This window comes from Moschus berezovskii, chromosome 20, assembly GCF_049115385.1.
Source record: "Moschus berezovskii isolate FMDL1 chromosome 20, NW_MosBer_1.0, whole genome shotgun sequence".
Classification (NCBI taxonomy): domain Eukaryota; kingdom Metazoa; phylum Chordata; class Mammalia; order Artiodactyla; family Moschidae; genus Moschus; species Moschus berezovskii.
Genome location: NC_142479.1, coordinates 34635811 through 34643545, shown reverse-complemented (window position 1 = coordinate 34643545; position 7735 = coordinate 34635811). Strand labels below are relative to the sequence as shown.

The 7735-nt window shown below is 46.5% G+C and overlaps 1 pseudogene; it reads left to right on the top strand.

Annotated features, from left to right (window-relative positions):
• The first annotated feature begins 56 nt into the window (after window positions 1–56).
• Window positions 57–1601, top strand: LOC129538235 (geranylgeranyl transferase type-2 subunit beta pseudogene; annotated as a pseudogene).
• Window positions 1602–7735: the final 6134 nt, after the last annotated feature.

Sequence of the window (7735 nt, the reverse complement as noted above, 5' to 3'; positions counted from 1 at the left end):
CCACACCTGACCTCAAGGATAGAGACTAGGGAGAGATGATTTCCCTGAAAATCAGAATGCTGCCTCCAGAAGAAAGGGTGTAAGTGTTAAAAGCTGCAATTACAGAGCTCCTCTGCAGGCTGCTTTCCCCAAAGGGAGGCGCCTTGTTGGTAGGAGGAATGGCAATGGCACGTGCAGGGTTTAAAGGTCATGAAAGGTTTAATTAGGAGTCAGACTACCTACTGAGGGGTTTAGATTCATCACCTGGGACAGAAGTCCCCAAAGAACATGATATCACATAACATATGACTATCTTGCACATCATGCAAAATGCTGGGCTAGATGAAGCACAAGCTGGAATCAAGATTGCTAGGAGAAATATCAGTAACCTCTGATACGCAGATGACACCACCCTTATGGCAGAAAGTGAAGAAGAACTAAAGAGCCTCTTGATGAAAGTGAAAGAGGAGAGTGAAAAAGCTGGCTTAAACCTCAACATTAAAGAAACCAAGATCAGGGTTATAGTGAGTGTGGACGTGTTTTGTATTGCTATCTAGATGCATCAGTAGGAGAGTGGATAGGGGTACATGGCAGAAGGATGTTATTATTAAGTCAGATGCACCTGACACCCTGTTACTGGAGAAGCAAGGAAATTATATTGACTCAAAGAAAGATGACTATGACTATTGCCTGTCTGAGTATTTGAGGATGAGTAGCATCTATTGGGGTCTGACCATAATGGATCTCATCGGACAACTGCGTTGCATGAATAGAGAAAAAATTCTGATATTTATTAAGTCTTGTCAACACGAGTGTGGTGGAATCAGCGCTAGTATTGGACATGGTCCTTATCTTTTGTATGTGCTTCGTGCTGTTCAGATACTTACTCTCTGTGATAGTATTAATGTTACTGCCATAAATAATGTTGTGGAATATGTTCAGAGTCTATAGAAAGAAGATGGTTCTTTTGCAGAGATACTTGGGGAAAAACTGATACAAGATTGTCTTTTTGTGAGATGGCAACTTTGGCTCTATTGGGGAAGTTGGATGCTATTAATGTGGAAAAGGCAATCGAACTTGTTTTATCATGTATGAACTTTGATGGTGGATTTGGTTGCAGGCCAGGTTCTGAATCCCATTCTGGGCAGGATTCTTGTCTATTACTAGTCACTTGCACCAAGTAAATTCTGATTTACTCAGTTGGTGGTTTTGTGAACAACAGCTTCCATCAGGCAGACTCAATGTAAGGCCAGAGAAGTAACCAGACATATGCTATTCATGGTGGGTGTTGGCTTTCCTAAAGATAATTGAAAGGCTTCATTGGATGGATAGAGAAAAACTCCGCAGTTTCATCCTCTCGTCAAGATGAGGAAACAGGAGGATTTGCAGACAGGCCAGGAGATATGGAAGATCCTTTTCATACTCTGTTTGGAATTGCTGGATTGTCACTTTTGGGAGAAGAACAGATTAAACCTGTTAGCCCTGTTTTTTGCATGCCTGAAGTACTTTGGAGAGTGAATGTTCAGCCTGAACTAGTGAGCTAGGTTAGATCCCTTGATGGAGAAGTTGGTTAATATAGTTTTTATTGTGTTTTAACATTTCAGGAGTTGAAGTGCTTAACAAACTTAATGACTACCATGTTAATATTGTGTACATGAATTGTGTTCATTTTAATAAATTATATAATTATACATATTGTAAAAATATTAAGATCTTTATTGTATCTTTCCTTCTGGAATGTGTTACTCTGATTTGTTTGTTTGTTTGTTTATGCTTCAGTGTATTTGTTTTCTTGTATGTCTTCATAAGAGCAAATTTGAACTCTGTTTAGCTGATGAAGTCTTGTGTTCTGATTTGCCTGTGTACTCCCTTGATACGCTGTATATAAGTATAGTTAATGTAAATTGGTTTTTGTCAGTTAGAACATTACTGATAAAGAGTTGATGAACCCCATAGGAATTAAAAGGTGAAACAAAAATAAATGGCTGAAATTTGGGAATAAAAAAACTAAGATCATGGCATCCGATCTCATCACTCCATGGCAAATAGATGGAGAAACAATGGAAACAGTGAGAGACTTTATTTTGGGGGGCTCCAAAATCACTGCAGCTATGAAGTCAAAAGACACTTTCTCCTTGGAAGAAAAGCTATGACCAACCTAGACAGCATATTAAAAAGCAGAGAAATTATTTTACCAACAAAGGTCCATTTAGTCAAAGCTATATTTTTTCAGTAGTCATGTATGGATGTGAGAATTGGACTATAAAGAAAGTTGAGCACCGAAGAACCCATGCTTTTGAACTGTGGTGTTGGAGAAGACTCTTGAGAGTCCCTTGGACTGCAAGGAGATCAAACCAGTCAGTCCTAAAGGAATATTCAGTACTGAATGTTCATTCATTGGAAGGACTGATGTTGAAGCTGAAAGTCTGATACTCTGGCCACCTGATGTGAAAAACCGACTCATTCGAAAAGACCCTGATGCTGGGAAAGATTGAAGGCAGGAGGAGAAGGGGATGACAGAAGATGAGATGGTTGGATGGCATCACCAATTCAATGGACAAGAGTCTGAGCAAGCTTTGGGAATTGGTGATGGACAGGGAAGCCTGGCGTGCTGCAGTTCATGGGGTAGCAAATAGTCGGACACAACTGAACGACTGAACCTAACTGAACTAATTTTGTATCAGGGTTCACACCATCCTGTGACCACACCTAGATTTGAGACGCCACCCCACAAATAAGTTACAGAAAAATGAAAGCACCACAATAATTTGTCCATTCTTGTCAGTAGGAACCGCGCCCTGAGAAGCTGACACCAAGGAGCGGGCAGATAAGATAAGCTATCGGATAGGTGCAATTACCAGCTTTACAACTGTAACCACATGCCTTCCTCTAGCAGCAGAAGCGCATGGGAGAGTTATGTCACCGACCCAGTCCAGATGCAGCCGCAGACCTATCCTTTTGAGAGGTAACCAAAAACATTGTGCACCCCCAGCTCACCTCCTGCGGGAAGGGCAGTGCTTGCCAGGAGACACCTGCCAATGACAGGAAGCTAAACTTGACTCTGAACAAGTACCTCCACTGGACCCTCCTTTCAGTCATTTCGTCATTCAACTAACATTCACGTAAGGCCTGTGTGCCACGCATTCTGCCAGGTGCTTGAGATACAACAGGGGCAAAAAGACCAAAATTCGTGCTCCTATGGAGCTTGGAAGAGAGGACAATGCATGAAACAAATCTGTAAAATTAGAAGGAGGTGAGTTCAAGGAAAACAAAGCAGAGCAGGGGGAGGGGGACAGTGGGGTAGGCAGCCTGCAGTGTCGAACGGGCGAGTGAGGGAAGGTCTCCGTGATGAAGCAATGTGGGAGCAGAGACCGAGGAAGGAGGTCTCTGAGGGAATGAGCATGGACATCTGGGTAGAGGGAACAGCAAGTGAAATCAAGGGGGAAGAGAAAGGTTAGTGGGGCCAGAAAGGCGTGGGCAGGAAGAGAACAGCAGAAGAGAAGACAGGCACACTTGCATCTCACCTCCCTCAGATGTTCTCCATTTTTCTCAGCTCCATGAAGATGGAGACAAGGAAGTTGGCACCCTCTCCTTCTCTCTCTCTGTTTTTTTTTTGGCCATGCCACATAGCATGCAGGATCCTAAGCTCTAACCACTGGCCCGCCAGGGAACTCCAGACACCTTCTTGATTTCTCCCTGCAGAGGTATCTGTGTGAGCAGCTCTCCTAAAGGATGGGGCTATCAGAGGAACCGAAGCAAAGCAGATGAAAGAGTCTCAAAAGCCCCGAAGCACGTCGTCACCCCAGGGAACATCTCACTGACCTCTCTAGGAAGGTCCCAACTGTGATGCTGGAGAAGACTCTTAAGAGTCCCTTGGTCTGCAAGGAGATCAAACCAGTCAATCCTAAAGGAAATCAGTCCTGAATATTCATTAGAAGGACTGATGCTGAAGCTGAAGCTCCAATCCTTTGACCACCTGATGTGAAGAGCTGACTCACTGGAAAAGACCCTGATGCTGGGAAAGATTGAAGGCGGGAGGAGAAGGGGATGAGAGAGTAAGAGATGGTTGGATGGCATCACCAACTCGATGGACATGAGTATGAGCAAACTCCAGGAGACGGTGAAGGATAGGGTAGCCTGGCATGCTGTAGTCCATGGGGTTTCAAAGAGACGGACACGACTAAGTGACTAAACAACAACAAAAGGAAGGTCCCACTGGTTCCCAGCATGCTCTCCTCCCCTCCCCCTGCCTTGCAATCCCTTGACTTCCCTCCCCAGAGCTGCCTCTAGATCCTACCTTTGCATAGCTTAAGACAGATCCTTGTCTTTGCAAAACTAAGGGCTACCCGCTGGTGGGGGGTGAGGGGTGGGGAATCTCTCTTTTTCGTCATCTAAAAACTCCAGCAGAGACTTGGGAGTTTTTCTGTCTCCTTTCTCTCTTCTTGTCTCCATCGTGGATGAAAACTAGGCAGAAATGTATTTTCCCACCAGTATAAATGGTGCCTATACATACACACATTTTGTCTCTCCCTTTCTCTCATACACATTTTTCAAGGTGATACGGTCATTTTCCCCGTATATAGCAATTTTTGTCATCTTCACAGGAATACTTTTTTTTTTGAAGGAAAAGTGAGTGTGAGTAACCCAACTCTGGAGGGTTTCACTTACATAGCACCCTGGAGTTGTGCAGGGCACAACTTGCACAGCTGTGTGAGGCAACTCTCATGACTTTAGGAGACACAGACACAGGCAGGCAAACAGGTCCTTGAACCCCTGCTCCTGGTCCTTTGCTAAAATAGTGCCTTTCTCCGCAGTGAAAATAGAGTCCTAACCACTGGATGGCCAGGGAATTCCCAGGAATGCCTTTCTTTGGTTCAAGGGGAGGGAGTGGAGGACTTTGATGTGGTTTTCTCTTGAACTGGGGAAGCCTTCTCTTTTGTTTCCCCTTTCATCTCTGCTTCTCCTCCAGGCAACTCCTGGAGCATCTTCTTGCACAAGAAGGTCACATTCTTTACATTCTTTGTAGGGCAGATCTCAGACTTATCAGGGGGCAAAAGCCACCACCTTAGCTGTAAATCTTTCTGTATGAAGGGGAGAGGAGGGGGAGAAGGAGAAGAGAAAGGAGGGAGGGGCAGTAGCGTTTGCCTTTTTTTTTTTTTTTTTGGTCCCAAGGCCACTCCCATTCCCACCTCGTGGGCCTCTGAATTTGTAGGTTCTCTGTACTCCGAGGCAGAACACACTTAACGGCTGCCTGGTGCTAGGTATCCCCTCCTTTCCTGGTGTCTCAGATGGTAAAGAATCTGCCTGCAGTGAAGGAGACCTGTGTTTGTTTCCTGGGTTGGGAAGTTCCCCTGGAGAAGGGAATGGCTATCCACTCCAGTATTCTTGCCTGGAGAATTCCATGGACAGAGAAGCCTGGAGGGCTACAATCCATGTGGTCCCAAAGAGCGACTAACACTTTGACTTTTTCATCCCCTCCTTACCAATCTCCTTGCCTGTTTTTCAGCTTAGTTATGATTTGTTCTCTCCTCCCTCCCTCTTTATTTCTTTTCTTCTCCTCTTTCTTTCCTTCTTTCTCTCTTCTTTTAAGGTATTTTGTTGTGTCATGTCCATGTGTTCTAGAAAGGGGGCTTAGAGGCACTGCTTCAGACCCTCATGGCAGTCCGTGGTAAAGTCCTGCCCCAAAGGCCAGCCATCCTGGGGAAATGAAAAGCAGGCACTTCTCTTCCGCAAAGGACCAGACTTCACCCTGGCCTGGCTCCTTCGGCTGGCTTGTGGTGACATGCTGTGACTAAGCCAGGGTCGTGATGAGTCACCCACAGCAGGGAAGAGGCCCTTGCTCCCCACCCCTTCCCAGAGCAGGCCCAGGGGCATGTGAAGTGGGTCTGGAAGAGGTGCCTTATTCATACAGGACCATAAAACCCAGGGCTGACTGACTTTTAAAAAATGTTTATTTCTGCCATCCTTCCTCTACTCCCCCCACCCATCTCCTGCCTTTCCTATCCCCAGAAGTCTGAGGACACAGCAGAGTGATCATAGCTCTCGTCTCCTTCCAGGATTTGAATCCCAGATCCCAACAGCAGCTCTGTGTCTCTGGACAAGTCACCTAACCCCTCTGACCTTCACTGGTTAAATGGGACCAGCCCACAAGGTTTTTGAGAGGATTAAATGAAATGATCCATCTAAGGGCAGTTAGCACTATGCCTGGCAGGTAGTATTTCCTGAGTAAATGTTAGCTGTTATTATGAAATGATTATGGAGTGCCTCCTACAGTAGATGCTTGGCCTTTGAGGAGATCTACTATGGCATACAGACTTGTGAATGAAAGATTACAGTACAGTGGTTAAGAACCATAATAGAGATAATAAGGAAATAGGGCTGTACATACAGAGAGAGAGTGGTGTGATGGTCAGGAAAGGGGAGTCTTTTGACATTGAGATCCCAAAAGGAGTGGAGGGGCATTCCAGAGAGAAGAAACACAAGGTTCATGCAGAAGTGGTGAAGATGAGATGGTGGCTTGGTTGTATGCTGTGAGGTAAACGGGGAGTTCTAACACCTGGAGGTTGTTAAAAGTTTTATACAGAATAGCAGCTGTCCGTCCGTCCGTTCCGTCGCTCAGTCATGTCCGACTCTATGCGACCCCGTGGACTGTAGCCTCCCAGGCTTCTCTGTCCATGGGATTCTCCAGGTAAGAATACTGGAGTGGGTTACCGTTTCCTTCTCCAGGGGATCTTCCTGACCCAGGGATCGAACCTGGGTCTCCCGCATTGGAGGCAGACGCTTTAACCTCTGAGCCACCAGGGAAGCCCCAGCCACCAGGGAAGCAGCTGACTCAGAGCTATAATTGAGAAAGTGCAAACTGGCAGATGTGTGCTATACAATTAGGGGCAGCAAGACTATAGAATACCAGTGATCGGGCTGTCACAGGAATACAAAAATATATACAGGATGTAGAGGTAGAAATGGTCCTGACAGCAGGGAGAGCAGAAGATACCCATGGCCACAATTAGAGTTTAGAGAATCTGGGCAGGTGTCTTGAGAGCCTAAACAGAGAGAACTCCATACTTCCACCTGGCTTGGCACAATCTGTTCCCTTTGTCTTGAATGCTCTTCCCGGTTTGCCATTCAATATTCAGTGCAAGTCACCTCCTCTGGGAAGCCCTCCTGGATTCCTCTACAGAATGGATTAGGGGGCTCTGCTATGTGTTCCTAGAGCCCCTTGCCCCTTCCCCATCGTATCACTTGGCTCGCCTTCCTCATAGACTGTTTCCTGGTTTCTCCCACTGGCTGAGAATTCGGTGAGGGAAGGGCTCACCCTTGATGACCTTTGCACCTTCAGGGCAACTGTGGTGTCAATTGTTTGCTGAATGAATCAATGAAAACATGAACGTCAGCAGGCAAGGGGAGAAGCTGGAGGAAACATCAGAAAAAGACAGTCTCAGGAAACACAGGCCCTGGGGCCACATCACCTTTTCTGCTCTAATTCTGTACCCTAGTCGCTGCCTAGAAGCCTGGGCCTTCCAGTAACTTGAAACCTGGAGGAGCAAAGAACGTGTCGCAACAGCCGACTGGTAGCTGAAGCCCCGCCCCTCGGTCCTGGACTCCCCCTCACCCTCTGCAGTCCCAGTCCCAGCCAGGCGGCGACGCCCCAGAGGCCGCATGCGCAATGCGCGCACGAAGTGTCACTTGCCCTTCTCCCAATGGCGGGCGGCGGTCCCCTTCCCGGCATCCTCCCAGGGGCCAGGAGCACGTCATT